This window comes from Schistocerca piceifrons, chromosome 6 (assembly GCF_021461385.2).
Source record: "Schistocerca piceifrons isolate TAMUIC-IGC-003096 chromosome 6, iqSchPice1.1, whole genome shotgun sequence".
Classification (NCBI taxonomy): domain Eukaryota; kingdom Metazoa; phylum Arthropoda; class Insecta; order Orthoptera; family Acrididae; genus Schistocerca; species Schistocerca piceifrons.
Window position 1 is genome coordinate 26,328,862 of NC_060143.1, and position 27,610 is coordinate 26,356,471.

Genomic DNA, 27,610 nt, shown 5'->3' on the forward strand with positions numbered 1-27,610 from the left:
CTGCGAGTGGGAGCTGCCGCGTTTCGACACGATTCTGCAGTGTCGCTTTCTGCGTTTTGGTGAACGCTATTTTCGTGAGTGGCCTTCCTTGTTGGATGAGGGCAATGACTCATGCCTCACCGGCATAAAGGCTTTTATTCGATACGAATATCGAATTCCATCCTGCTGTCGGCAGTACCTGCAGTGTTCGGTGGCATCGATGGCGTTGTACGGAGATCCGTCACTGTCCAGGCTGACTGATCGGCAGGGCATCGATCTGGGGCGAGTGGTTCCGGTTTATTGCGTCTGGACAGATGGAGAAGTCGTGAGCGCCGCCGCTTACGTTACTGGGAGAACTGTCGGCGTCGGTGGAGGTGCCGTGTCCTGTGTTGAAAGTTGTGTGATGCGATGTTGGAGGCACCCAGAACGTAGACAGTCTTCCTTGCTGCATCCCGAACACGTCCTAGGCTGCCCGTCATAAATAACGATGGACCGGTAGCCTGCTATTTGTACGTATGACGGTACGCGTCGACGGAGTTCAGTGCGCACCTGGCACACTCTATTGAGGACTGGACAAGCCTTAAATTGGGTCCACTTTTCTGGCACGTGTTCGAGTACCGTATCGTAGGGACGAAGAGCCGTCAGATGTTCGAAGGGTAGTACGAATATAAGTACAGTCCGCAGTTCCAATTCGGCATGGTCGATTTCGACGTTGCCAACATCTCCGTATGCGTGGCAGAAGCGAAGTCCTTGTTTCATATTCTTCGAGAAGAACCAAGTCGCATGTAGCGTCGTGATAAAGTTTCACATAGACAGTGTGTCGCTTACTATCGGTAAGTGGATGCCGACGATGCCGGCAGCTGGTATCTTGGGCTCGTCCTTTAAAAAGCGCACGACATCGACCGCTTTTGGTCTAGAAGAGTCGTCTCTAAAAGCGAATTTCAGTGTTGATTTTCGGTATTGATTCGCCATGATGTTGTCGCGCTACGGCGTCACGACAGTGTCTGCCGAAGGAAGTAAACAAGGTGGAAACACGTAGCACGTCCGCTCTACTCGGCCGCTAAGGACGGACTGCGCCATTTTTAAATGGTCTCCCCTGCACGGGAACATACGTAATGGATGTACGAGAGAAGGTCGTAGGTACAATCGACCACATATGCAAGTTTTGGTCTGGCCGAGAGTCGTGCTTGGAAAGCTTAATGGTAAGGCGACCGCCTACGATAAGTGGAAAATCCACATTCCAGTCGCGATTCAACATAAATGATCACTGTCGTCATTCTGTTATAAAATCCGCCTTTATGTGAGAATGGCTCGTTGTCTGTGATTATTCTCATTACGATACAGTATCCTCCGAAACCCGAAGCTGCACGACGTCTTGAAAGTTCTTTACACGAAACAGTTTTTATCCTAAAATTCATTCATTCATTCGTATCATTTTTGCCCTTATGGACAGTGTCTGAACCCAAATATCTCATGATGATACAATTTTCACTTCTTTCCTTTCTTCCTTTCCTCTTCCCAAAATCTCATCATCCTTTGACTATGCTCTTGTTTCCTTTGTTCCGTCCATAGCGCTCCCGTCTTCCTCTACTCATTTACCATAAATTTTGCGTTCCTAATTTTGTTTCCAAATTCCTTCCTGTCTTTTATCATTTGTTTGTTGATCCCCACCAGCTGCCTTATGTCTTCCTCTATTTCATGATACCAATTTGTTTTAAGGCTTGAATGTTTTACTACTTCAAATATTCTCTTTGTAAGTCTGCTGTTGTCCATTCTCTGTATGTGTCCGTAGAAATTTAGCCTGCGTTTTCTGATCATATCTGTGAGTCTGTCAGTGTGTTGGTATAACTCATTGGTAGGTCTTTTCATCCATATGCCATGTTTGTGTATTGATCCGAATATTTTCCTGAGAATTTTGCGGTCTATTTTTTCTGTCTCTATAATGGTTCAAATGGCTCTGTGCACTATGGGACTTAACATCTGTGGTCATCAGTCCCCTAGAACTTAGAACTACTTAAACCTAACTAACCTAAGGACATCACGCACATCCATGTCCGAGGCAGGATTCGAACCTGCGACAGTAGCGGGTACGCGGCTCCAGACTGAAGCGCCTAGAACCGCACGGTCACAAAGGCCGGCCTCCATAATGCCTGTGCTCCAATTGTGGTCGTTTCTGACGCATATAGTGCTTCCGGTAATACAACTGTTTTGTAGTGTATAGTTTTGGCCTTTCTTGATATGCTTTTCTTATTATAATGTGACCATGTGAGTTTGTATGCTTTCTGGAGTCTTTCTATTCGTTCTATGTTTCTATGTTGGATGCCTTGTTTGATACTCCTATTTGTATGTATTCCCCTAAGTGTTTAAATTTTTCGACTCTTTTTACGGATCCATACATCGTTTGCATGATGTGTACATTGTTGCTTTGTCGTTCCATGTATTGAGTCTAAGATACTAATAAAAAATGTTTTTTCCCCACTTCTCGTCCTTCTCCCTTTACTCAGCAATAACTTAGACTTAACATTTTTCGACACTGTTATTTGAAATTCCTTACCGGAGAATGAATAAAAGTATGTAAATGTATCGTTACAATACGTATTTACTGACTGACCGTCATGGCCAAGGCAGGGAGATCTGCAGAAGTTCGATTATAGGTACGGGGACTCGCAACTGACCCCCAACGTCGACAAATGTAACGTAATGTGCATAAATGGAAGAAAAAGTCCACTATCGTGCGATTGCAAGTTGCGACATAGTCACACTAAGGTAATGTTTATCAAACCGGTTATTAATTTCAGTCCATGATGGCCATCTTGAAACCTGAATAGATATGGTACACAACACGTACTGCACAATCACATATATAGATGTTACAAGCATAATAATTAGTCATGCAAGCTTCGTCACAAAAGCGAAATTTTGCATACCGTGAACACCACTGCGACATTCTTGTTGACACTTTGAGAAAAGAAGTTATACCTATATACAGATACACTGAGCCGACAAAAATTATTATTCACATATGCAGATGGCGGTGCTATCGCGTACACAAGGTATAAAAGGGCAGTGTATTGGCGGAGCCGTCTTTTCTACACAGGTGATTAACGTAAAAACGTTTCCGATCGGAATTAACGGACTAAGCGCGGAATGGTAGTTGGAGCTAGACGCATGGGACATTCCACTTCGGCAATCGTATCGGAATTCAATATTCCGACATCCACAGTGTCAAGAATACCAAATTTTAGGCATTACGTCTCACCATGTATAACGCAGTCGCCGACGGCATTTACTCAATGACTGAGGTCAGCAGCTTGACTGGTTCACTGCTTGGTGCAACCAGTGGTTGCTCAAGGTCAATCCCTCCAAAACACAGGCTATCATTGTAGGCGAAACCACCCCTTCCTTCTGCCTCCTTGATTTCTATCTCACCATCTATGGCCGTCCTATCGCCCTCACTCCCACCCTTAAGTACCTTGGCGTCACCCTCGACCGTCGCCTCTCCTGGACTCCCCATCTCCGGACAATCCAAGCCAAGGCACACTCCCGGCTCCGTCTCCTCGAGCTCCTTTCTGGCCGTACGTGGGGTCTGGACCCCTCCACCCTACTCCACACCTATAAATCCCTCATCCGCCCTATCCTTTGTAACGCCCATCCAGCCTGGATCTCCGACCCCCCTACCTTTTATAAATCCCTACAAATCCTTGAACGCCATGCTCTCCGCCCCGCCTATCGCATCCGTCTCCCCTCCCCCACGCGGATCCTGTACGATCTCATCCCCTTCCCCCACCTCCTCTTTTCCTTGAAAGGATACGGATCCTGTACACCTCCCGCAAACTCGATCCTCCTCATCCGCTTGTCTCACCCATCCTCTCCCACCCCCGCCTGCTGCCCCGGTGTCCATCTCTCCACCCTCCTTACCCTCTCTGAAGGTGGCTTCCGCCAGCTCCCCCTCCCTGGTGATGTCCTCCTCCCCTCCATCTACCCCCCCCCCCACTTCCGGTGTCCTTTCCTTTAGGCACCCTCCCTTCCTTCCTTTCCCTTTTCCCCCATCCCCTCCCTCCGCCCCTCTTCCCCCAGGCTTCCCCTCCCCCTTCCTCCCTCCCCCTATCTCCCCTGCCCATGGCATCTCTGCTCTCCCCTCTCCCTCTCCCACTCCCCTTCCCACTCCTCCTCTCTTGGCAGGTCCCCGGACTCGCACACGCTCAGTGGACATTCGCGCGCCGGAGATCATCGCCATGAGTGTCTCGTGTGTGTGCCTTCTTTTGTGTTTAGTGTTCGCCGTCACGCCACCACTGTTCACGTGTACCGTCGCCATCATCCATGTTATGTGCGCCATGTCAACTAGTGTTAGTGATGTTTCTCGTCCAGCGTGAACGGCTCCATGTTTTTTGTTCTTTTAAGTGTCTACATTTTTTGCCCGCCGTTTTGATTGTATTCTCTGTGCCACCTATATGTATTACTTATTGTAAAACTCAAGGCTGAAGAGCGGCGTACTCTGCTGCTGACAACCCGCCTTGTGTAAGGCGATCAAAATCACAATAAAGAAAAAAAAAAAAAAAGATCAGCAGCGTTGAAGTAGAGCTGTCACTGCTAACAGACAAGCAACACTGTATGAAATAACCGCAGAAATCAATGTGGGACGTACGACGAACTTATCTGTTAGGACAGTGCGGTGAAATTTGGCGCTAATGGGCTTCGGCAGCAGACGACCGACGCTAGAGCCTTTGCTAACAGCAGGACGTCGACTGCAGCCCCTCTCTGGGGCTCGGGACAGTATCGGTTGAACCCTAGACAACTGGAAAACAGTGGCCTTGTAATATGAATCCTGATTTCAGCCTTTGAGAGCTGATGGTAGGGTTCGAGTTGCCAACAAGGCGCTGTGAAAGCTGGTGGTGTCTGCGTAATGCTGTGGGGTCCTCCGATACAGCTGAACCGATCACTGACTGGAAACGGTTATGTTCGGCTACTTGGAGACCATTGACAGCCATACAGTAAATTTTATATGAAATTTAGGTATCTTGTCCACATTTCATTCTCAACATTGTGGCAACTAAAATCGACCATACGGAAAGTATACTCTATGGACTTTTACCTCTGCAAACTCTTCAAAATTTCGTGCAATGGTTTACTATATTTAATGCTGCACAATAACTGGATCGAACATCGAAACAAAATTATGTCATTTATGGGGGGAAGGTATCAGTCAAGAAGATGTGTAAAAATCTAATTTTTGGGCCAAATAGTTTTTGTGAAATCGAATGATAAGTGTGTCAAAGCAGTGGGAACACCACGTGTCTGCACAGGCGAGCAGTGCAGTGATGACAAAATCGCGCACAGCGCGGAATGCGGGGAGCACGTCTCTGTAGCAGCGAAAGGGTTAATGCGGCCGTGGTGGCTTTACTTCATGAACTGCGTGCTCCCCCCTAAACGTAAGCTCGCGAAGTATGCTATACTATGGAGCTGCTTCTCTTGGCGCGTGAGTCGTGTGCAACTGGCAACGCAGCAATCTCCCGCGTCTGGGCGGGCATGCACGAGCCGCCAAGATAAAAGAATTGGACTATATTTACTCATCGTCACATTATTTGTTTTTGATTTAAACAGCGAGTATGGGAACCTGCACATGAATGTAAATCACTCGAAGATATGCACAAGCCCGAAACCGCGAGCGTGTTGAATAAAATTACCTTCTATTGCGTCCACCTAGGTTAGCTGAGTGGTGCGAGGCAGAATGCCACGCCAAGGGGCCCGGGTTCGATTCCCGGCTGGAGCAGGAGATTTTCTCCTACCAGGCACTGGGTGTTGCGTTGTCCTTATCTTCATTTCATCCCCATCTCCGAGGCGCAAGTCGCCCAATGTGGCGTCGAATGCAATAAGTACTTGCCCTCGGCGGCCGAACTTCCCGAATAGTGGTGGGGGAGTGGGGGGGGGGGGGGCGGAGACTCCCGGCCCACAATGCCGTACGCTCATTTCCACCTTCTACTGTGACTGGTAACGGTTATTATTGTACACCGTATAAAGGTACAGTCACAGAGTTCAACTGCATCCATTACGGATAAAATAAAAAGAGCATAACCTTTCAAAGACAACTTTCAAAGACGTCACACTGTTAATAAAATTAAATCTCCGATAATTTTTGGCACGTTAAAAAGTAGAAATTCCTAAGTTGTTGCAGAATATAATTTATATTATAATCACTATTTAAGCAATTGTGTTTGACTCCATGAATGGCTAATCTTTTCGGAGATATTATAATTGTTTTTTCTGAGTACATACAAAAAGCTCAAATGAAGATCAAACAGGATAAAGAAAGGCTAATAACTGAAAGTAATATAGATACAACGAGATAAATTACAAAAATTGAGATACGTGCAGATTTATACAAAAATTTACCAGTAATTTCTGTTGGGAAAACGAGTATCGCTGGCACAGTAAAAATTACAGGGCATCAACCTGGGATCAAGTCATCAGTGATTTTGTTTAGCATAACAGGCAGCTCAGAAAAACGGCACGAAATCTGCTCGCCATATGTCCCAGAAGAAAATCCGAAAATAAGTTAAGAATAGAAATAGAAGTGGAACAAGAGAGCATTAACGCGTATCATTAGGGAGACCTGCGCTGACAGGTTAACGTTCCCAGCCAACAGAGGCAGAGAAAGGCCGAGTCCAACGCCAGCTGGCTGGGCCCCGCATCGTTCCGGAAATGCTTGGCCGGCGCCTTCAGTTCTTTACGCATAAATCATGTTATTCACGTCCCCTACGTTCCTGTTATTTCTTATGAGTATTTACTAGTATCTCATGGCCCGCCTCGTGACTTTAATTTGCGATGGTTTTCTGCAAAGAAGGCATTTCGCATTTTTGCTTTAAAAGTAACTTAAACAGGTGCCAATGAAACTCGGGTCCGCCCCCGTAGCTGCGTGGTCAGCGCAGCTGCGAGGAGCCGGGTTCAAATCCCCAGTACTGCCACTGATTCTTCCTTGGTGGGAGGAACTGAACAGAGTCCACTCAGCCTCGTGATCCCGTCTGAGCAGCGGCCCAAGTCATGCGGAGCCAACGACGGACGGGAAAGCGGTGTGCAGATACAACGCCACACACTACAACATCCAGATGACGCCGTTTGCAGAGAATAACGTAGCGGATGGTCCCGACTGGTCCGTGGCCAGAACGGCCAAACAATGAAACTTCTACAGAAAGTAGGCCTTAAAATGTCCATAAATAGGAAGCAGCAGTAAGTAACACCTAACACCATCTCATCAACAGTAAGATAATTGTCAATGAAATTCTTCAAGGTATGTGACAGCATTGTCAGTAGGTAAAATTCATAGAATATTACGTACTGACAGTTTGGTCACATACCCTGAAGAATTATATTGACAACCAGCTACACCCAGCACCACGCCGCTGTGGCTCAGTCTGGTTGAATGGAAAATAGCTAAATGTGTATGCGAAATGGGTATACGTCTTAGTCTCCTTCTCCCCCCTACCTCTGCCCTTCATCTCCTCCCCTTACCTTTGTCTGTCTTCTCCCTCTTCCACTTCTCTCTTTCCCACCTCACATCTTATCCTCCCTTCTCTCCACCTCCTCCTACCACCTCCCTCTCAATCGCCTCCTCCCCCTTTTCTCTGTCCCTGTGCTCCTCCCCCTCCCCCTCTCTCTAATCTTTATTGCAAATTCAAGCTCTGTAGTAGTATTCTAGTCCTAAGCCGATAACCCACAAATGCAACTTTTCTGTTACCTAATAACTTTACATTAATATATTTTATACTGATTTATGTATTTAAAAAATATGTGGCTTATATGTGTCCAAACGTTTGTTACAGTAGCATGTAAATCAGCCGAGTACTTTTGGAGATTTTTGGTTACAATGCTTCCCCTTTGTAAATTACGTACATGTAAAAGATATATAGTCTGTGTCTGTCTTAAAGCTCTTAAAAGAATCGTGTAAAATTTTAAGTAAATCTGACAAGAAGATTTCGAGATTCTTGTTAACCATGTTTCCTCTTTATACAGTCTAAAATAAAATAAAAAAATAAAAAAAGAACAAAAACGACACACTACGCAGGAATTATCCGCTTGGGACGGAAATCGGCAGATGTGATGTGCACGTACAGACAAGCAAATGATTGCAGTTTCTGAGAAATTGAATTATTTATTCAAGAGAAAGAGCTTCACAAATTGAGCAAGTCAGTAACGCGTCGGTCCACACCTGACCTTTAAGCAGGCAGTTATTTGGCTTGGCATTGACTAATAGAGATCTATCTTGGATGTCCTCTTGAAAGATATTGTGTAACATTGTGCCGTTAGATCGTCAAAATTACGAATTTTTAGCAAGAGACCAGGGTTTGAGGGTTTGGCAGGCACAAAGACAAGCAGTAGAAACTCACACCGTGTACAGGCGAGCACGTTGTTGCTGAAATGTAAATCCAGGATGACTAAATATGAATGGCACCAAAACAGGGTGTAGAAGTTCATGGACTTACCGCTACGCTGTAATGGTAAAGGGTCCTACTACGAAAAGAAATGGCTGTCCAGATCATCACTCTTGGCTAGCGGGTCATATGGTGGGCGACAGTTACATTGCTATCCCACCCCTGTCCGTGGCGTCTCCAGACACGTCTTCAGCCCGAAATCTCATAAACTGGAGCAGAACTGTCTTGTGGTGAGACCAGTTTCGAACTGAGCTTCGTTTATAAGCGAAGACGTCTCTGGAGACATTACAGACAGCGATAGGATATCAGCCTATCGCGTGCCATGCGGCCCGCCAACCAGATGTGATGGTCTTAGGTGCCACTCCAATTCATAGCAGGACCTCTTTGGTCGTCATCCGCGGAACCCTTACATCAAAACCGTACGTTGACGATATTCTAAGCCTCGTTTTGTTGCCCCAGAATGGCAAACCCTCTTGGACTTACAACCCAGTCATATAATGCCCGCCCGCACGTGGCGAGAGCTTCTACTGCTTGTCTTCGACCTTTCCAAACGCTACCTTGGCCAGCATGATCATAGAGTAACTCTCGGGATTTTAATAATGTAAAGCACCAATTGGACAGAATTTAGCACGGTATCCCTCAGGAGGACACCGAAAAACTCTGTCAATCAATGCCAAGCCGATTAACTGCTTGCATAAGAGCCAAATGTTGATCAACGCGATATTTACTTACTCAATTTGTGAAGCTCTTTCTCTTGAATAAATCATTCAGGTCTTCTGAAATTTTAATCATTGTTTGTACAAATTACATCTACCGATTTCCATCCCATTCCAATTATTTGTTAGGGGCGCGTCTTTTCTCCTTTTCAGCCGGCCTCTGTGACCGAGAGGTTCTAGGCGCTTCAGTCCGGAACCGGGCGACTGCTACGGTTGCAGGTTCGAATCCTGCCTCTGGCATGGATGTGTGTGTTGTCCTTAGGTTCAAGTAGTTCTAAGTCTATGGGACTGATGACCTCACATGTTAAGTCCCATAGTGTTCAGAGCCTCTCTTTTTCTCTTTTTTTCGTAGTGTGTGTTTTCTGGTAACTTATCGTCGGCCACGTGACCCTAATCTGCAATTGTTATCTACCAATTAAGTGATTCGCCTGTTTGCATTAAAAGCGTTCTTCATGGCTGTAAAGTAGATAGGTGCCAATAAAGCTGCCGCCATAGCTGGCTGGTCTACGAATCTGCAAGGAGCAGGTTTCAGTACCTGGCACTGCTACTGCCATGGATATTTCCATGGTGAAAGGAGTTGAACGGGTTCTACTCAGCTTCGTGATCCCAACTGAGGAGCTGTATTGTATTGTAACCAGCGGCCTAGAAACGACGGAGAGGCTCCCGTCGCTGCCTCAGCCGCAGTGGTTCACAACCCGACGACGACTACCGCAGTCCAATTCATCCCTCCGCCTTCCCACATCGAACAAATCTTTCAGGGTTATTGTGCGGATCGCCCCCCCCCGGTGGACCACCCCCCCCTCCCCCTCCCCCCAGGGAACGTCTCACACCAGACGAGAGTAACTCCTATGTTTGCGTGGTAGAGTAATGGTGGTGTACGCGAACGTTGAGAACTTGTTTGCGCAGCAATCGCCGACATAGTGTAGCTGAGGTGGGATAAGGGGAACCAACCTGCATTCGCCGAGGCAGATGGAAAACCGCCTAAAAACCATCCACAGACTGGCCGGCTCACTGGACCTCGGCAGAAGTCCGCCGAGCGGATTCGTGCCGGGGACCAGGCGCTCCTTCCCAATCCGGAAAGCAGTGCGGTAGACCGCACGGCTAACCGGGCAATTGAGGAGTTACTCGAATGAGAAGTAGAGATCCCAATGTATGCAGAGCCGACAGCGGACGGAAGAGCGATGTGCTGATAGAACGCCACTTTATACGACATCGAGATGCCACTGGCAGAGGATATCTCAGTAGTCGGTCCCGATTCGTCCGTCCGTGGCCATAACGGCGGAGCAATGAAACATGTACAGAAACTAAGCCCTCAGATGTCAAAAAAGGATAATCAGGAATACCTAACACCTGTCACCATCTCATCATCCTTAAGATACCTACGAACAAAATTCTAGAGGGTAACTGACCACATTGTCGACATGTAAAATTCTCCAACATTTCGACCACTGAAACAAATGACCTTTCTAACGGTTATTTGCAACACCCTGAGGAAGGCCATGTGCAACAGTGGCTGAAACGCCGCAGAATTTTACTTATTGACAGTGCAATCACATACCCTGAAGAATTTTGTTGAGAGTGGCAACGGCCGGCCGGCCGGAGTGGCCGTGCGGTTCTAGGCGCTACAGTCTGGAGCCGAGCGACCGCTACGGTCGCAGGTTCGAATCCTGCCTCGGGCATGGATGTGTGTGATGTCCTTAGGTTAGTTAGTCGCATAGTGCTCAGAGCCATTTGAACCATTTTTGGCAACGGCCGCAAATGCGTAAGCTTACGCATAACATCATCGCTTTTATTCTTTTCAACATATTTTTACGAATTTTTAATTACTTTATTCAAAGGTTCAAGAGTAGAGTAATGGATCGCTCTCAGATTGTCTAAACGTGTTGGAGACACCCTACAAATCTATTTAGAATTATAATGAAGTTTGTGGCAATCTGTGATGCTTTTTGAAAAAGCCTGTGAAGAGAAGTAATTTTTAAACAGAAACAGCAAATTTTGTTAGTAAAACTGTGCAAAACAAATGGAATGATTTTTCTTATGTCATGAAATGACACAATTTTGGCAAATGCATAGAATCTCAGCGAAAATGCACATCAAATATGAGTGATGTCATCGCAGTTCATACAGAGATTCATCGTCATTACCATAATCATCATCATCATCATCATCATCATCATCCAGTAGCAGAAGTTGTTCTGGATTTTCTTTTAAGGATACATATATCTATGAAAAATAGTGCTGTTTAAATTCTCAGCAATTTCAAGCACTTTATTTTGTCTTCCTTTTAAGCTTCATATGTACACCGGAGCCCATCGTACTGCATGTAGTGGCTGCTTCGTGGCAACCAAATATCTCTTTCTCGCCATCTATTTCGTGCCCGCATGGCGTGCTGAAGGAAAGATTGTCGATACCACGCCCGAATTTCTCTGCTTTTAACGTCAGGGTCATTACGTGAAACACGAGTTGGAAAAAGTGTGTAACAAACAAAGCTATCATGACAGCTTTGTTTCTTACATACTGTCTTTACACATGAGATCACCAGGATGTTCATAACAATCTGAGGATATGTTCTACCCGAAGCTTGTCAAATAAAGTCATTGGTACATCAACTGCTGGCTTCTTATTTAGTAACCGATAAAGATATTGTGCTGCACTACTATTAAATTGCAAACCGTCTCCGTATGAAGAGTGCTTGGTAGAGGGAACTTTCCGTTGTACAAATTATTAGGAATTCCTCCCATTCCATTCAAGTGTAGTGCGCAGGAAGAATGTTTGCATCTGTACGCCCTATAATTAGTCTAATTTTGTCATCGCGGTCCTTCCCTATGGCGCTGCCGAATATTTGTAGATTCTTCGCTTAATACTGCATGTACGTGGTAACTGGCGTCTATGTTCAAACGACCGTCAGCATTTCCGTGAAGCGCTCTCATGAGCCAAACAAACTTACCACTAATAGTAATGTCCTTCTTTTCGGGCGGGATGGAGCGCCTGGTCCCCGGCGCGAATCCGCCCGGCGGATTCGTGTCGAGGTCCGGTGAACCGGGCAGTCTGTGGATGGTTTTTAGGCGGTTTTCCATTTGCCTCGGTGAATGCGGGCTGGTTCCCCTTATTCCGCCTCAGTTACACTATGTCGGCGATTGCTGCGTAAACAAGTTCTCCACGTACGCGTACACCACCATTACTCTACCACGCAAACATAGGGGTTACACTCTTCTGGTGTGAGACGTTCCCTGGGGGGGTCCACCGGGGGCTGAACCGCACAAAATCCCTGGGTTCGGTGTGGGGCGGCGGATGAGTGAAATGGACTGCGGTGGTCGTCGTAGGGTTGTGGACCACTTGCGGCTGCGGCGGGGACGGAGCCTCTCCGTCGTTTCTAGGTCCCCGGTTAACATACAATACAATACAATGTCCTTCTTTGTCCGTGATCCAGTCACATTAAAGTGACCACCTGTCAAAGGTCTGAGTAACCAACTTCTATAATGCGGACGTGCAGGAAGAGAGTCAGGGAGGTTCTGGGAGGTACCGATGTGCCGATGCCGTGGGCAGTTGCGCTTGAGGATCGATGGCGCGAACAGCCCGATCAATGTGGTCCCACAGATTCCTCATCGGTTTAAATCCGGTGAGTTCTGTGGCCAGGGGACAATGGTAAGCTCACCCTCGTGCTGTTCCAGCTGTGGAGTACACTGCGACTTGTTTCGCACATTGCATTGTCCTGCTGGTAGATGCCATCGTGCAGGGAGAAAACAAACCGCATGCAGAGGTGAGCATAGTGCCCAAGGATATATGTGTAGTTTTGTTGATCCATTGTGTCTTCCGGAATGACTAGATCACCCATGGAATACCACGAAAACATTCCCCAGGCTATAATGCTCCTTCCTGCGTGGATCTTTCAGGCGACTGTCGCAGAGTCATAAACGCCAACGGTCATATTTCCGATGGAGCATAAACCTCATCTGAAAAGGCCACCTGTCACCATTTAGTGGACGTTCAGTTGCGATACTGGCCTGCAAATTCCAGCCTTCGTCACCGATGAACAGCAAAATGTTCAAATGTGTGTAAATTCCTAAGCGACCAAACTGCTGAGGTTATCGGTCCCTAGACTTACACACTACTTAAGGTAACTTACGCTAAGAACAACACACACACACATGCCGGAGGGAGGAGTCAAACCTCCGGCGGGAGAGGCTTCGCAATCCGTGACATTGCGCCTCTAACCGCGCGGCCACTCCGCGTGGCTTCAACAGCAGTCGTGCATTAACCATGGCCTGCTGTGGAGCAATGTTTGCCTGTACACATCTCCGCAGCCGGCGTTCACTCGTGTCATCTATGGTCCGTTGTGTACTATAGTTGTCTCGGCACCGAGTTTGGACAGCGCCATTTTGCCGTGCACGGTGTACTTTAACCAAGGCAGTACACGAACAGTTTACACACTTAGCTCGTTCGGAAATGCATACACCCTTGGGCCGAAAGGCAGTGGACATGCCCTTTTGGACGTCAGATAAATCGCTCCGTTTCTGCACTACGACATTCATTGCACCGTTATCCCTGTTGCCCCCCCCCCCCCCCCACTCCCACATCCCGACACGGTTCAAACGCTCTACTGCTCCTGCTGCCATCTGTCGTCTGTGAATAGTCATCTCACATTGACGTCGAAAATAGGCGGGGGTCACATTAACCCTAGCATTACCACTGCGGAGGAGGGTGGATACGTAGGATCACTGGTTCAGTATTTATATGTTGTATCCACGCCCTTTGATACATGACCTTAAAATCCAAGCAAACTGTTCATTACTGCGTTTACAACTGATTAATTATAGAATTTGTTAGTTAAAATGTATTTATTTGATTTTATTCTCCATAGGCCTTAGTACCTTCCTCCACCCCCCCCCCCCCCCTTCGGAGTAATATCAAGGAAAGATTTCAGGTGGTTCAGGTTGTTGAGACTTTGGTTTTAAGCATTTAAAACGAAACGAAGTTTTGCGTTGTTGTCTTCAAGCATTTTTTTTTTTTGTGAAGTCGACCGTTTTTAGTTCCATTGTTTCTGCTGCTGTTGAACAAGTAACATCAATAGACAAAGTTTACGTGGTAGTTCTGTTGAAAGAGCGCTTGAGTAAGTCTTGAAAAAAATCAGATTTAGATGAAAGTGAAGTGTATGATGATGTGCAAGAAACTGGAACTGATCCATCGTCTGGGAATGAAGATGAGGTTCAGCCCAACATACCAGATGCTAATGATACCAACTGTGGTAAATAGATTGCCGAAAGTGGACGCTAATATTTTACGGAGCCATCTCGAGAATATTGGCGTTCTGAACAAAAGACGGTGCGTGAAAGAACGGGGCTAAGACAACAAGGAAAAACTGAATCTCCGAAAGAGGCTATATAGCTCTTTAAAAGTACATTCAAACGAAGAGGCTTCTAGACTATAAATTCAACATACCGGCGAAGATGAGTTATTTTGCTATACGGGGCTCTTACTGGGTTCGCATCGTGACAATAAGATACCTGTCCAAGATTTATGGTCTATGCTTCAGGTCCGACAGGTGTAATATGGATCAATGAGTCTGACCCAATTTTTCGAATTGACTAAAACATTGAAGTCTGATGATAAGCATACAAGGGAAACTCAATGCCAGACTGACAAGTTTGCTCCATTGAGGGAAATTTTCGAAAGCTTGAATTCTTCATTTACATTATATTTCATCTCTGGTCTACACACCACAGTGGATGAGATGTCTTCGTTTCGTGGTCGCTGCCCATTCAAGGTATTTCCAGAAGAAAAATTTGGAAAATATGCCATCCTAATTAGAATGCTGTCTGATTCTGATACTAGATATGTGATCAGCATGGACAGCTACAAAGGAAAGTCTGGAAACGCGCCGCAGCTAAATTGTAAAGAGATTAATAAAACCCATTTCGAAACCAGGTCGCAATGTTACCACGGAGCAGTACTACATTTAAATTGAGCTTCCTGAGACTGTGGAATGACTTTCACCTCACACCTGTTGGCATCCTGAGGTTGAACAGACAACATGTACCTCAAGAGTTGAACACTACAACTGGCCGCAGTGTGCGGTCATCCATCTATGCATGTACTGACTCTCAATCACAGAGTCCACCAGTTACTCTCATGTCAAGTCTAGTCCGTGAGGAACCAAAGCGACTGCTGTTGATGCTGCCGACTTATCACTCGGAATGGGTGATTAGTAAAAACTCAAAAAAGACTAACATCAGTCTTTTTATAATTCTACAGAGGGAGGCGTAGACGCCATAGACCAGATGGGGGAGCCACCTATGCTGCCAAGAATCTAAACAGATCAAGTACAAGTTGAGAAAATCAACTGTTTCCTGCTCTCAGTACAGCAAACACCTGTGTGGAGAACACAGCAGGAAGACAGTGTTGTTTGAAAAACGTGTTTCACAGTGAGACAGTAAACTGTGTTTGCTTCTTGTAGGGGACTGAAGACGGTCGCTGTGGCCCAGCGGTTCTAGGCGCTTTAGTCTGGAAGTGCGCTGGTGCTACGGTCACAAGTTCGAACCCTGCGTCGGGCATGGATGTGAGTAATGTCCTTCGGTTAGTTAGGTTTAAATAGTTCTAAGTCTAGGGGACTGATGACCTCAGATGTTATAAGTCGCATAGTGCTTAGAGCCATTTGAACCATTTGAAGTGGACTGAAATTAGTTGTTTTTATAAGAGAACACAATTACGAACGTTACTAGAAAAAAATATACAAAGTGAATTTTTTGATTTGTTGATTTTGATGCTAATATTATTTAATTTTTCATTGTCCAGTGTACAAAAACAATGTCTACGCAGTTGTAAGTATTCTCAGTGGTATCAGAGGTGGATGAAGTTGCACTATGGCAAATTAATTTCGCGCTCTCTTTGAGGGCCTCTGATACCCCGCACTGTTGGTATTAAATGTACCAAAAATTACCTTGTTGCTCAATTTGGTACAGGTCCTACACATCTGAGCAATATTCTGTGGTGCGATGCGCTGGTGTTTAATAAGTAGTCTTCTTTTGTGGGTTGCATTTTCTCAGTATTCTACCATTGAATTGAAATCTGGAACATGCTTCAGCTATGTCTTTGCTGTTGCAGTCAAAGGAAATTACGGTTCTGCACTTTGTACGTAATTTTACATTTAAAGAAAGTCGCCAATCAATGCATCTTTTCAAATCTTTTCATGACCTGATTGGATGTGTGTCCGTTTTTTATACGGGTAGTACTTCATTAAAGATAACTCCACGTATTCCGAAGCAACTATTAATATTGCCTGTCCATTCGTTAATATTCGACACTAACTCAGGAGTCCCAACACACTCTCCTGCGGCAGTTTTACACCTGCCGTTCGCCCTACCAATAAAACCAGAAACCAGTCATAAATTTCGTTTAATGTTCCATATGATAGTACTTCCGCTAATAGACGTAATTTTGGTAATGAGTCGAGTAATTCTGAGTTAATGTGATTGCTTTGATCGATGACTTTCTTGATATTATGGGAGAAAGCATCCTCAGCATTCTCTATGGGTACACCCCTCCCCCCTCACCCCTCCCCCACACCATCTGTATCGATATTCGCGGTGGGGGACGTGTGGCTCGAGAAAGTCTTAGGGTCTACGAAACTGTGCGTTACGCACTCACACAGCCATGAAACTGCGCAGAGGGTCAGAAAAAGTGTGGCATCTTGCGCAACCACAATGAAAGCAGTCGTTCAACAAAGAGAGAAGTAACGTTCAATAAAGAATGCAACACTTTTTTTTTCACCCTCAATTTAGATAGAAAAATATCCGGATTCTTTTTGTGGAACACCGTACAATATTACCGCTTCACCTCCTATAACTCTATAAAGTTTCTATAGGTGGCGGCGCTACACGTTGCTTTCCAAATGGTGTTAGTAACTGAGAACCGTCATTGAGTTTCTTTTGTCGGAAAACCAGAGCATCGAAGATATTCACAGGTTCTTGCAAAACGTCTACGAAACCTGCAATTCTGGAACGTGCGGACACTCTCACTGTGGGATCGACGGGCCACAATTAAGCACCTCGTTGTACTGCTGGACTGGGAGGAGCTCACAAAACTTCATTGAACTGTTCTTCCTCATCCACCCTACAGCCCGAAATCGCTCCTTTCGACTTCCCTCTGTTTAGCCCAATGAAGGATGCCCTCCACGAGAAGCAGTACGAGATTATGGGGAGGTTATTGATGCAACAAGACGTTGGTTCCGACGTCGACCAGTAGAGTGGTATCATACGGACATAGAGGCCCTTCCGGTAAGGAGGCGTCAGGCCATCGCATTGAACGGAGATTATGTTGAAAAATAGGATTTTTTGCAGCTGAAAGAGTGGGGAATAATATCGTGAACTGGAATACTGAATAAAACCGAACTGCTTTCAGAAAAAAAGTGTTGCATTCCTTACTGAACGCCCCTAGAGAAATTTGTTCAGTAGTCTGAACCGCATTTTCAATAGCACTGAGTATTATTAGGCTTGGAACGGGTAGAGGCGGTTTGTCCTTTTTCCATTCAATCTCATCAGCTGAAAATACACTTATTGATAAACGGAAAGCATTACTATTATCACAAAAATACAATTTTGAAGTTTCAGATAAGGTAAAAAGCCACAGTCGAAGATAGACAATATGCTTGGACCAAATAACAAAGGAAAATTGTATTCACCAAAACCGCTGGGTCCCGTTTTCATCACTGAAGCGTGTAACTCTGAGACGTAAGACGCTTCAGATCGAAGAAGCAAATTCGGAAAACCTGGAAATGACAATTTCATTCACATCCTATCTCAAAGTCTTAATAAGGATTGAAAAGTAGGAAGCATTATTTCACCTGCATTGTGGATGTTAGCGCGCTGAATTATCAGAGGAGTGGAGGAGGAGCACGATATTTGCCTTCTTATCGTGAACAAAACTATGAAAAACAGGGTGTGGAGTGAATAGTTCCATATTGTTGTTAGACACTGCGTGTGAATAAAAGGAAATGAGTGACAAGACAGAAATAGGACCCTGCAAAACATCTCTAAGAGTAAGAACAAAACAAAATGAGGAAAAAGTTCCGGTGATCAGGATGCAAACTTACACGTTAAATAAAAAGGGGCTAAATTAAAAAAAAATAGTTTGAAAACACTTATTTATCGAAAATATGCAAATAATTCTGAAGTTTTTCAGTTGGATGGATATGTCAAAACATAAAATCTTCATGAGCAAGGGTGGGAGCATCTAAAATAAAGTTCAACACATTAAAGCTCTTGTTAAGTAGACTGACGAAACGTGTAACGGAGACGCCTTGTAAAGAATAAGGAAGGGCGTAGATGGAAAAAGGGTTGTGTGAGGAAAGAGTTACAAACATTATTACTAGCATAAGAAAGAAACAGAAGAGTTTCCGCTAAAGAATTCCAGAACACTGAATATGGTCATGTGGATGGAGGTGGAAACTATACAAAAAGAGAAAGTGATACGATTACTTACTGATGATAACTGAAGTTGATTGATGCTGTTTCCAAAAACAAAATTTTTGGCACAACTCCAGCCGGAATTACACTTAGATGTGGAAGTTGATAATGCAACACATAGGAAAAGAGTGCTTCTGCATTCTCAGTGGCAACAAAGAAAAACGGGGTGCCTTGCGTCACCGTAGTAGACCCGTGGTGAACCCAAGATAAGTAAGAATGGGTCGGTGCTACTATGTGCACAAATCTTGTTTCGAAAGTTGTCCACACACGTGGGCTTATCTCGAGAATTTATTTCCAAGCTACCGCAAAAGTATTTTAAGACACTAAAACAGTTAACTTTCGCATAGGCCACATACACTGTTCTCTTGTGTGTAGTGAATAGTAAGCATTGTCAACATTTCCGCGTCTAAATCAGTGGACTGCGACCGTCAGTTGTTACTGAGCGATTAAAGAAAAATTAAGGCATTATATAGCAACCAATTCATAGTGATGACACTAGATTATTTACATCGAAATGAGGTACTTCGGAGCTTAGGTTATTCATTTTGAAACTAAATGTTGATATTACTGTCGCGCCACATTTTCGTACAAAACGTACTCTTGTAGCACATATAACGTAGTTGAATGTCTTTAGATAAGTCTATCAAAGGGGAAGGAAAATCTATGTTTCAAGTTTCGTCCACGATTAGATCTTCACATACGAACAAGGGCATCAGATTTCTCATGACACATGGAAGTTCTTAAGTAACGTAAAAACGGCTATCGAACGCTGTGTGTGTTTTAAAATCTAAAACAAGAAGGTTATTCACGTTCACACACCTTCATCTGGGAGCACAAAAGGAAGAAAGAGTGAAATGTAAGGGTAAGGCTGAGTTCACCACGAAAGGAAGAAAGAGTGACCTGTAAGGATAAAACTAAATTCACAAGAACTGAGGCACATGTGACGTCATTTTGACGTCACACTCTGTATCGAATACTGAGAAAGGGCTGTCCACAGACTTCTGTGATCGATTCACAACACGTGAAGTGAACATGATGTTCAAAATAATAACATACGCCCCAATTAGAGAGAACTGGAGGTTACGCTTTTTGTTTACTGCAGGGCACGTTAACCTCGAAATTACGTTGTACATGAATGTGTGAAGTTTTATATTCTTGCTGAGTAGGCTGAAGATTAGAGAGAGATTAAAGTTTTTGGAGAAATTAATTCCGAAACTTAGTAAAAAAATGTATTAACTAATTTTCCTAATATGCATTCATCAACGCCGAAAATGAAACGACTTGATGACGTACAAGCAGAAAACAGCTTGAAGGCAGCCAGCGCTGAATCCAATAACACATATATTCAACAGTCTCCATTAATGTGTCCCAACAATATAAGTTTATTCTTAGAATCTCTGAAAACTAGTCTCAGAAGTTGGTCTGTAATTCGAAAAAGTGGGGAGCCATTCTAGCTGTCCAATTAAAGCAGCAGCTCATTTAATAATTTTTCGTCGTGGCATATGTTGTAGTTTTAAAATGCAATCTGTCCACTCTCTCTGTTTCCAAACATTTATTCCGACTTGCGGGATCTGCTGGTTAATTGGATGTGGCATGTTAATTTTTTAAGTAGTGGCCAGGTGCCCTTCCTGTCTCCACCCCGTATCCCCCAGGAAGGAATTTGTGTACCCCAGATGTCTGCGTCTAGTGTAATCCATGGAATAGTGCGAATGTGTTCAGATGTCTGCGAGTCGTGTAACTGAGGCGGAACGTGGGGACCAGCCCAGTATTCACCTACTGGGATGTGGAAAACTGCCTAAAAACAACATCCTGGCTGGCCGGCTCACCGGCCCTCGTCACCAATCCGCCGGGGCGATTGGATCCGGGGCCGGCGCGCCTACCCGAGTCCAGGAAGCAGTGCGTTAGCTCTCTCGGCTACCCTGGCGCGTAAGATGCAATCTGTCCACTAGTTGTAATTAATTTCTCATTTTTGCTGCAGACCTGACGATTGTTATTGCTGGCGTAAACCAATAATCTAAGGACCAAACGTTTTGTGATCATTAACGGAAATAAAAAAGTTTATTCTGCAACTTGTAAGGGGTCCGCAGGCCCTTACTACTAGGTTTGCACTCACAGGTCGACAGGGCAACTATCGATTAGTGTGTCGGGTCGCGGGAGCGAGAGTTGAGTCAAGTCAGTGCGTGTTGTAGGTTCCCGCGAGGCGGGCAGAGCTGAGCAGAAGCCAGCAATTGATAGAAATTACCGACAAAGGGAGTTGGCCATCGCCGCGGTTCAACCCCTTTGTGTTAGTATTATACGGGAAAGTGAGAAAGTATAATTAACAGAGTGATTCAGTGATATTTATGTGCCGTTATTGAGATTCCGCGTCTACCGCGCCGGCATTATTTGGATTACAGTGATTGTATGTTGCGTGTGACGATTATGAATAGCGAGGAAGCCTGTGCTGAGATTAGCCGTTATTAACAGTGTATTGACGAAGGCAGTGGCTGTCTCCTTATCTTTGTGGTTTTTGATAAGAATATAGGTTTTGTTTAGTGAAGCTGTGTTTGTTGTTCTTCTTGCCACCAAACAGTACATTATTACAGTATTTGCGAAGGACAAAATGGAATGTAACAACTCCGTAGCAGTCCAATCCGATTGCCAGCCCCATTAGGCACACGGTCACATTAATTAATATCTATTTGGGCTGCTAATCAGATCCCGATCGAGCGGGATAAGTCAGAAGATTAAACCGGAGTGTTACAAACTTATGTACTATGAATACATGCTGTTTCAAAATATCAGCACATGGAGCATCTCTCTGAAACGCGCCGGTATTGATACAGTTTGTTGTCATAAAATGGCGAAAAAGTCGTTTGTCCCAAAAGAACAGTTCATAAATTTTCTTTTATGCTATGTGGATGGCTGAGACCAGATTACCTTCCAGTTCTATTGCGGATGTGACAGTTTTTCCTATTCTTTTTATTCTGAGCGGTAGTTTGTTTTACCAATGATCAATGTGTTTGCAATATTTACTGATATTTGCATTTTACATGCTCAATTTGTAAATTATCGACAATAACAATTCATTCCTAAGAGATAGAGATAGAGAGAGAGAGAGGAGGAGGAGGAGGAGATTAGTGTTTAACGTCCCGTCGACAACGAGGTCATTAGAGACGGAGCGCAAGCTCGGGTGAGGGAAGGATGGTGAAGGAAATCGGCCGTGCCCTTTCAAAGGAACCATCCCGGCATTTGCCTGAAGCGATTTAGGGAAATCACGGAAAACCTAAATCAGGATGGCCGGAGGGAGGGAGGGAGGGAGAGAGAGAGAGAGAGAGAGAGAGAGAGAGAGAGAGAGAGAGAGAGAGAGGGGGGGGGCAATGGTGTGTGTACATAAAATCAAATATTACAGAACATACTTCTATTAAATTAATAATAAAGTTGCATAATCTTTTAGAAGAGGGCAGGAACCAGTTGCTATACATTTTGTACCTCCATTCTTGTAACCACTACACCACGATCAGCTTGCTAATATTTTCACTCTTTGTGGTAACTCAGATCTCATTAAGGCTTTAATTGTCAGTATGTCATTATGTGACACCTAATTGCAGCAAATCGTACGAAGAACGACATGTTTTTATTAATCTTTAATGTCTCAGTGCATCGAAACGGCATACTTTCATAATTCGCAAATTATGATACGAGAACAATCAAATACGAAAATTCTTTAACCACCACTCTTACGTTTTTCGTGATGTTATTACAACAGATTATACCAATACCGACACGTTTCCAAGAGATCCTCAATGCGCTAGTGATGTGAAATACCATTTATTAATAGGATATAAGTTATGAAACCCACCAAATACGAGCTTCAACTAAAAACTATGGAATCGAATATGGCGTCGCCCGGTCACATTGCATAGCACGATAACGAAAGTCGATAGCAGGACATGTGTTCTTCGATACAGTGTAGGACCTCAAAATGACGTCTCTTGCGTCTGAAGTCTTGGCAGTTTTTCCTACCCAAGGTTTAATGTCACTACGATGACGTCATTAGAGACACAATACATGCTCGAACTGTGGACGGATGGGGAAGAGAGTAGACAGTGTAGTTTTCAAAGAACTACACCGTAACTTGCCCTAAGCGGTTTAGGAAAGCCATATGAAACCAAAATCTGCATGATCGAATCGGACTTTTGAACCGTCCTCCTCCCAAACACGAGATCATTCCGTTCAATGTTCGAAAAATGTTTTTAAAAAATAAGAGGATGAAATGCAGTTTGTGACTTTAATTAGAAGGACGCCAAAAGAAGAAATTATTGTAAATGTTTAATTAATGGAACAGGTTGCTTTAATTATCTCATCTCTGAATCTCATACTAACGTAATAGTACATGAATGTCTATCGAAGTTGTGGTGTACTTGGCGTAACAGTAAATAGGAACCAATGGAATAAGACATAGGCTTTTTATAACAAAACCTGTACCACATGTATTGTGTGGAAACGAACTTTGGATTACAAACGAACTGAATGGTACCGTACACAATCTTAATCTGCCAGGAAGTTCCAAATCAGTTCACACACCACTGCATAGAGCAAATGAATTCTGGAAACAATCTCTTAGGCTCTGGGTGAATCATTTCTCCGCAATGTGATTTCTTCCTAGAGTGCTAGTCGCACGTAGTACGCAGAAGATCCACTGTTTTGGAGAGCAGGAAATGAGATACTGGCGGTAGTGAGACTGCGAGATAGTGTCGTGAATCATGCGTCGTGCTTGGATAGCTAAACCGGTGGAGCATTTGTCAGCGAATGGCAAAGGTGTCAGATTGGAGTCCCGTTGTGGGACGTGGTTTTATCTGCTAGGAAGTTTCAAACGACAAAGATCCACACTCAAGCATCTGAAATGTGATTTGACGCAACAGTAAAAGTAAACAGAAGTCATAAGGACCCAAACACGATGCTATGCGATGGGATCTTGATATTCTCTGGCATAAGAAACATGTTACTCGATGAAACCGAACCGAGCAGTTGCAATAGTCGATAATGACAGAGTACCTCTCAAAATTCAAGCTGTGTGTAAGTTAACAACCCCACGTCTTCGACATGAAGGATACGAGGTGAGTGATACAGCCCAGCGCGGTGTGCTGGCTACTGTACTCCGTTGAAACTTACTTTGTGGAGACACACTGCAGTGTGGAGGGGGATGAGGGGGTGGACAGTGTTGCCGGCGTGCAAGCAGCCACACTTTACAAGACTCTGCAAGTACCCACAAACCACCGAGCGCATGGCGCCCAAGAAGGAAATGCGATTGGATGGCGGTTGGCCCCTACCGTTCGACTCGATGAAAAGTCAATCGTAAAGTAAGTTTAATCGATATGCGGTGACGCGACAGATTATAGAAAAATAGGTTTTAAGCTGTTCACGTTAAAATGAAAGTGATCAGTTTAGACTGAAAGATCACTTACTATAATAATGACAACGACCTTCATCTGCAGTGCATCTGAAACACAGTTTGAGCCACCTCGATTAAATCAGGAACAGTCAATCACACATACGGTATGACAGATGAATTTATAACATTCCATTACAAAAAAAAAAAAAAAAAAAAAAAAAAAAAAAAAAAAAAAAAAAAAAATACACGAGAGTACTTCTTATCTTTGAGGATTATGCTACGACAAATCGTTTTCCGGTGCCATTTCTTTCTCCATCTTCTCTTCTCATTAACAGCGAACAATATACAGGGTGATTCAAAAAGAATACCACAACTTTAAAAATGTGTATTTAATGAAGCCGGCCGCGGTGGTCTTGCGGTTCTAGGCGCTGCAGTCCGGAACCGTGGGACTGCTACGGTCGCAGGTTCGAATCCTGCCTCGGGCATGGATGTGTGTGATGTCCTTAGGTTAGTTAGGTTTAAGTAGCTCCAAGTTCTAGGGGACTGATGACCTAAGATGTTAAGTCCCATAGTGCTCAGAGCCATTTGAACCATTTTTTCATTTAATGAAAGAAACATAATATAACCTTCTGTTATACATCATTACAAAGAGTATTTAAAAAGGTTTTTTTTTCACTCAAAAACAAGTTCAGAGATGTTCAATATGGCCCCCTCCAGACACACGAGCGATATCAACCCGATACTCCAACTCGTTCGACACTCTCTGTAGCATACCAGGTGTAACAGTTTGGATAGCTGCTGTTATTTCTCGTTTCAAATCATCAATGGTGGCTGGGAGAGGTGGCCGAAACACCATATCCTTAACGTACCCCCATAAGAAAAAATCGCAGGGGGTAAGATCAGGGCTTCTTGGAGGCCAGTGATGAAGTGCTCTGTCACTCGTTCTCGGCCGTCCAGAACTTTTCCCTTTGCACAAACACCCATTCTCTGTAAACTGTTTATACCAACGTTTAATACACCACCTATCAGGAGGTTTAACACCATACTTCGTTCGAAATGCACGCTGAACAACTGTCGTCGATTCACTTCTGCCGTACTCAATAACACAAAAAGCTTTCTGTTGAGCGGTCGCCATCTTAGCATCAACTGACGCTGACGCCTAGTCAACAGCGCCTCAAGCGAACAAATGTACAACTAAATGAAACTTTATAGCTCCCTTAATTCGCCGACAGATAGTGCTTAGCTCTGCCTTTTGTCGTTGCAGAGTTTTAAATTCCTAAAGTTGTGGTATTCTGTTTGAATCACCCTGTATTAGTTCTCAAATTTCCGTTGATTTTTTTAGTAGTTATATTCAGCAGGAATGAGTTATTTTAATATATTTACACAATTATGGCCACTTTTGTTTTAGAAAACTAAATAATTTCTCATTCATGTACGCATATTCCTTCGTTTCGTAGCTTTGAGTGACACTGAGCATAAGTAAAGATTCTTTTTGGTGAGAGATCACAAAAAATAGCTCTGAGCACTATGGGACTTAACTGCTGAGGTCATAAGTCCCCTAGAACTTAGAACTACTTAAACCTAACTAACCTAAGGACAACACACACATCCATGCCCGAGGCAGGACTCGAACCTGCGACTGTAGCGGTCGCGCGGTTCCAGACTGTAGTGCCAGAACCGCTCGGCCACCAGCGGCCGGTTGAGAGATCACAAACACCTGAATAATGTAAATGTGCAAAGCAGCAAATATTTAAAAACGAGTACAAATTCTCGAAACACATAATATCTGGCACAATGAAAAGTAAGTAGAAACTGAGTAGTAACGGTAGCATCTATTGATATGCAGCACATCCTCACGCTTTTCAGTGACTAATGCATAATGGACAAAAGCAAGTTTTCGCAAGTAAATCACATATTTTTTTAATTTTTTCTGCCCAGTAGATACACAGTTTCTTTGAACGAGACACATTCCAAGAGACGACTAACTGAAATCTGGTTGACTAATAATAACACACAGGAAAACTGGGCAGAATATAAGACTTATGGTGAGTGAGAAGGTCCGATCTTGTATCTACATGAAAACACTTTTCGGCAGTACTTGGCTGCAAAATTTTGATTGTTTATCGCCGTCTTTCATTGGTACTATGCTCCATTCATCATAACAATAAATCTCATGTATGCATTACATTATGTATTCTTCCGTGTTTGCTGGAACATCACTGGATTTCGTTTGACGTGGAGAGGAAGCCAAGCTGTCTCGAGTAAAGTCAGATACGATAATGACGATACATTTTATGCTGTGCTTTAAACGTACCTCAACTAAGCGATAACACGGAGCAACAGTTTTACCGGCGCATTAACAGCACTGGCCAGGCAAGTGATCCATCTAACCTGCAGTGTGTGAACAGTTGCAGTAAAGACGTAAAAAGCGACGAGGAGAGAACAAATTAGCTTCGAATGTCATTTAATTTTTAAACAGAAGGAAATGATATGTGGTAAAACTTAAGCGATACGCTTCTTGGGTGACCGGATGGAAAACACAGAATGCTCTCGATCCTAGCTAACATAATAGTGTAATTAAAAACAAAAGTGATGAAAATTCCTGACTTTAAGAAGGGTAATTTTTCCACATGAGCTGTGTGTGGCGTAGAAACGCACTGCTCCGATTTCACCGTGTAGTTAAATATTGAAGCCACTGTAGGTATTACAGTCAATCATCTGGTAATCTCTTAACTTCCATATCGGACACCGAGGAATACATCTGATAACATGACGATCGGCAACAGAATATCAAGGCACCAAAAGATCCACATTTTCTCCCTCTTGTAACAGGATGACCGGAACAGGTACATGGTAGGGGTTGTAGGGCGTGGCTGGGTAGAAGAAGGTGGCTATTTTTAGCAGTCTTCCTCTTTATTGTTGGTTCTTCCAATACATTTTCCGGTAGCTCAGCCCGACCACTCGTGTCATGGTGGAGACGTGCTGATGCACGCAGCCCGGGGAACGCGACGCCATGCTCGGTCAGCGGCTGCGCAGGCAGTAGGAGGTTACCAGCACGAGGCCCGGCCTAGTTCATCTCTTGCAGACACTACAGCTCGTGACGACGCCGGGAGTCGCCGGTGCAGCAGCGGGCAACGCCCTCCGAAGGCCGGTCCTCGGGGACAGTGTCACTGATGACGACGACGTAACAGCGACCGAACGCCCAATCGGTCAAACCGAATACTGATGCCCCACCTCTGATGCCCTTAAATAGTGCAGACCGCTGCTGAATCCGCCGGTTACGCGGCGACGTGTTTATTTAGAATGTACTCGATGAGTTGGCTAACGCAACCGCGCCACACGCGGCCCGCGCCTGCGTAATTCTGCTAATGCTGCGTTCTGATGGCTGCCGCGCACGTACACAAATACCGACGCTCGTTGCAAAACTGTGTCGCCTGCATAACGCCCCGGCCAGTCTTCGTCCGCCGTCTGCTGTGAGGCTGGCGCATCGCGCACTGAAACACACTAAATCACAATTTAGCACCATATTTCCCAACAATAACCCCTTGTCCTCTACACTCTCTTTCATGACGTGCTGTTCTCCACGTCGCCATTGTTCGGTGGTGACGTATCACAAAGCTTCGTGCATTAGTTCCAGTACATTTGCTAGTTTAA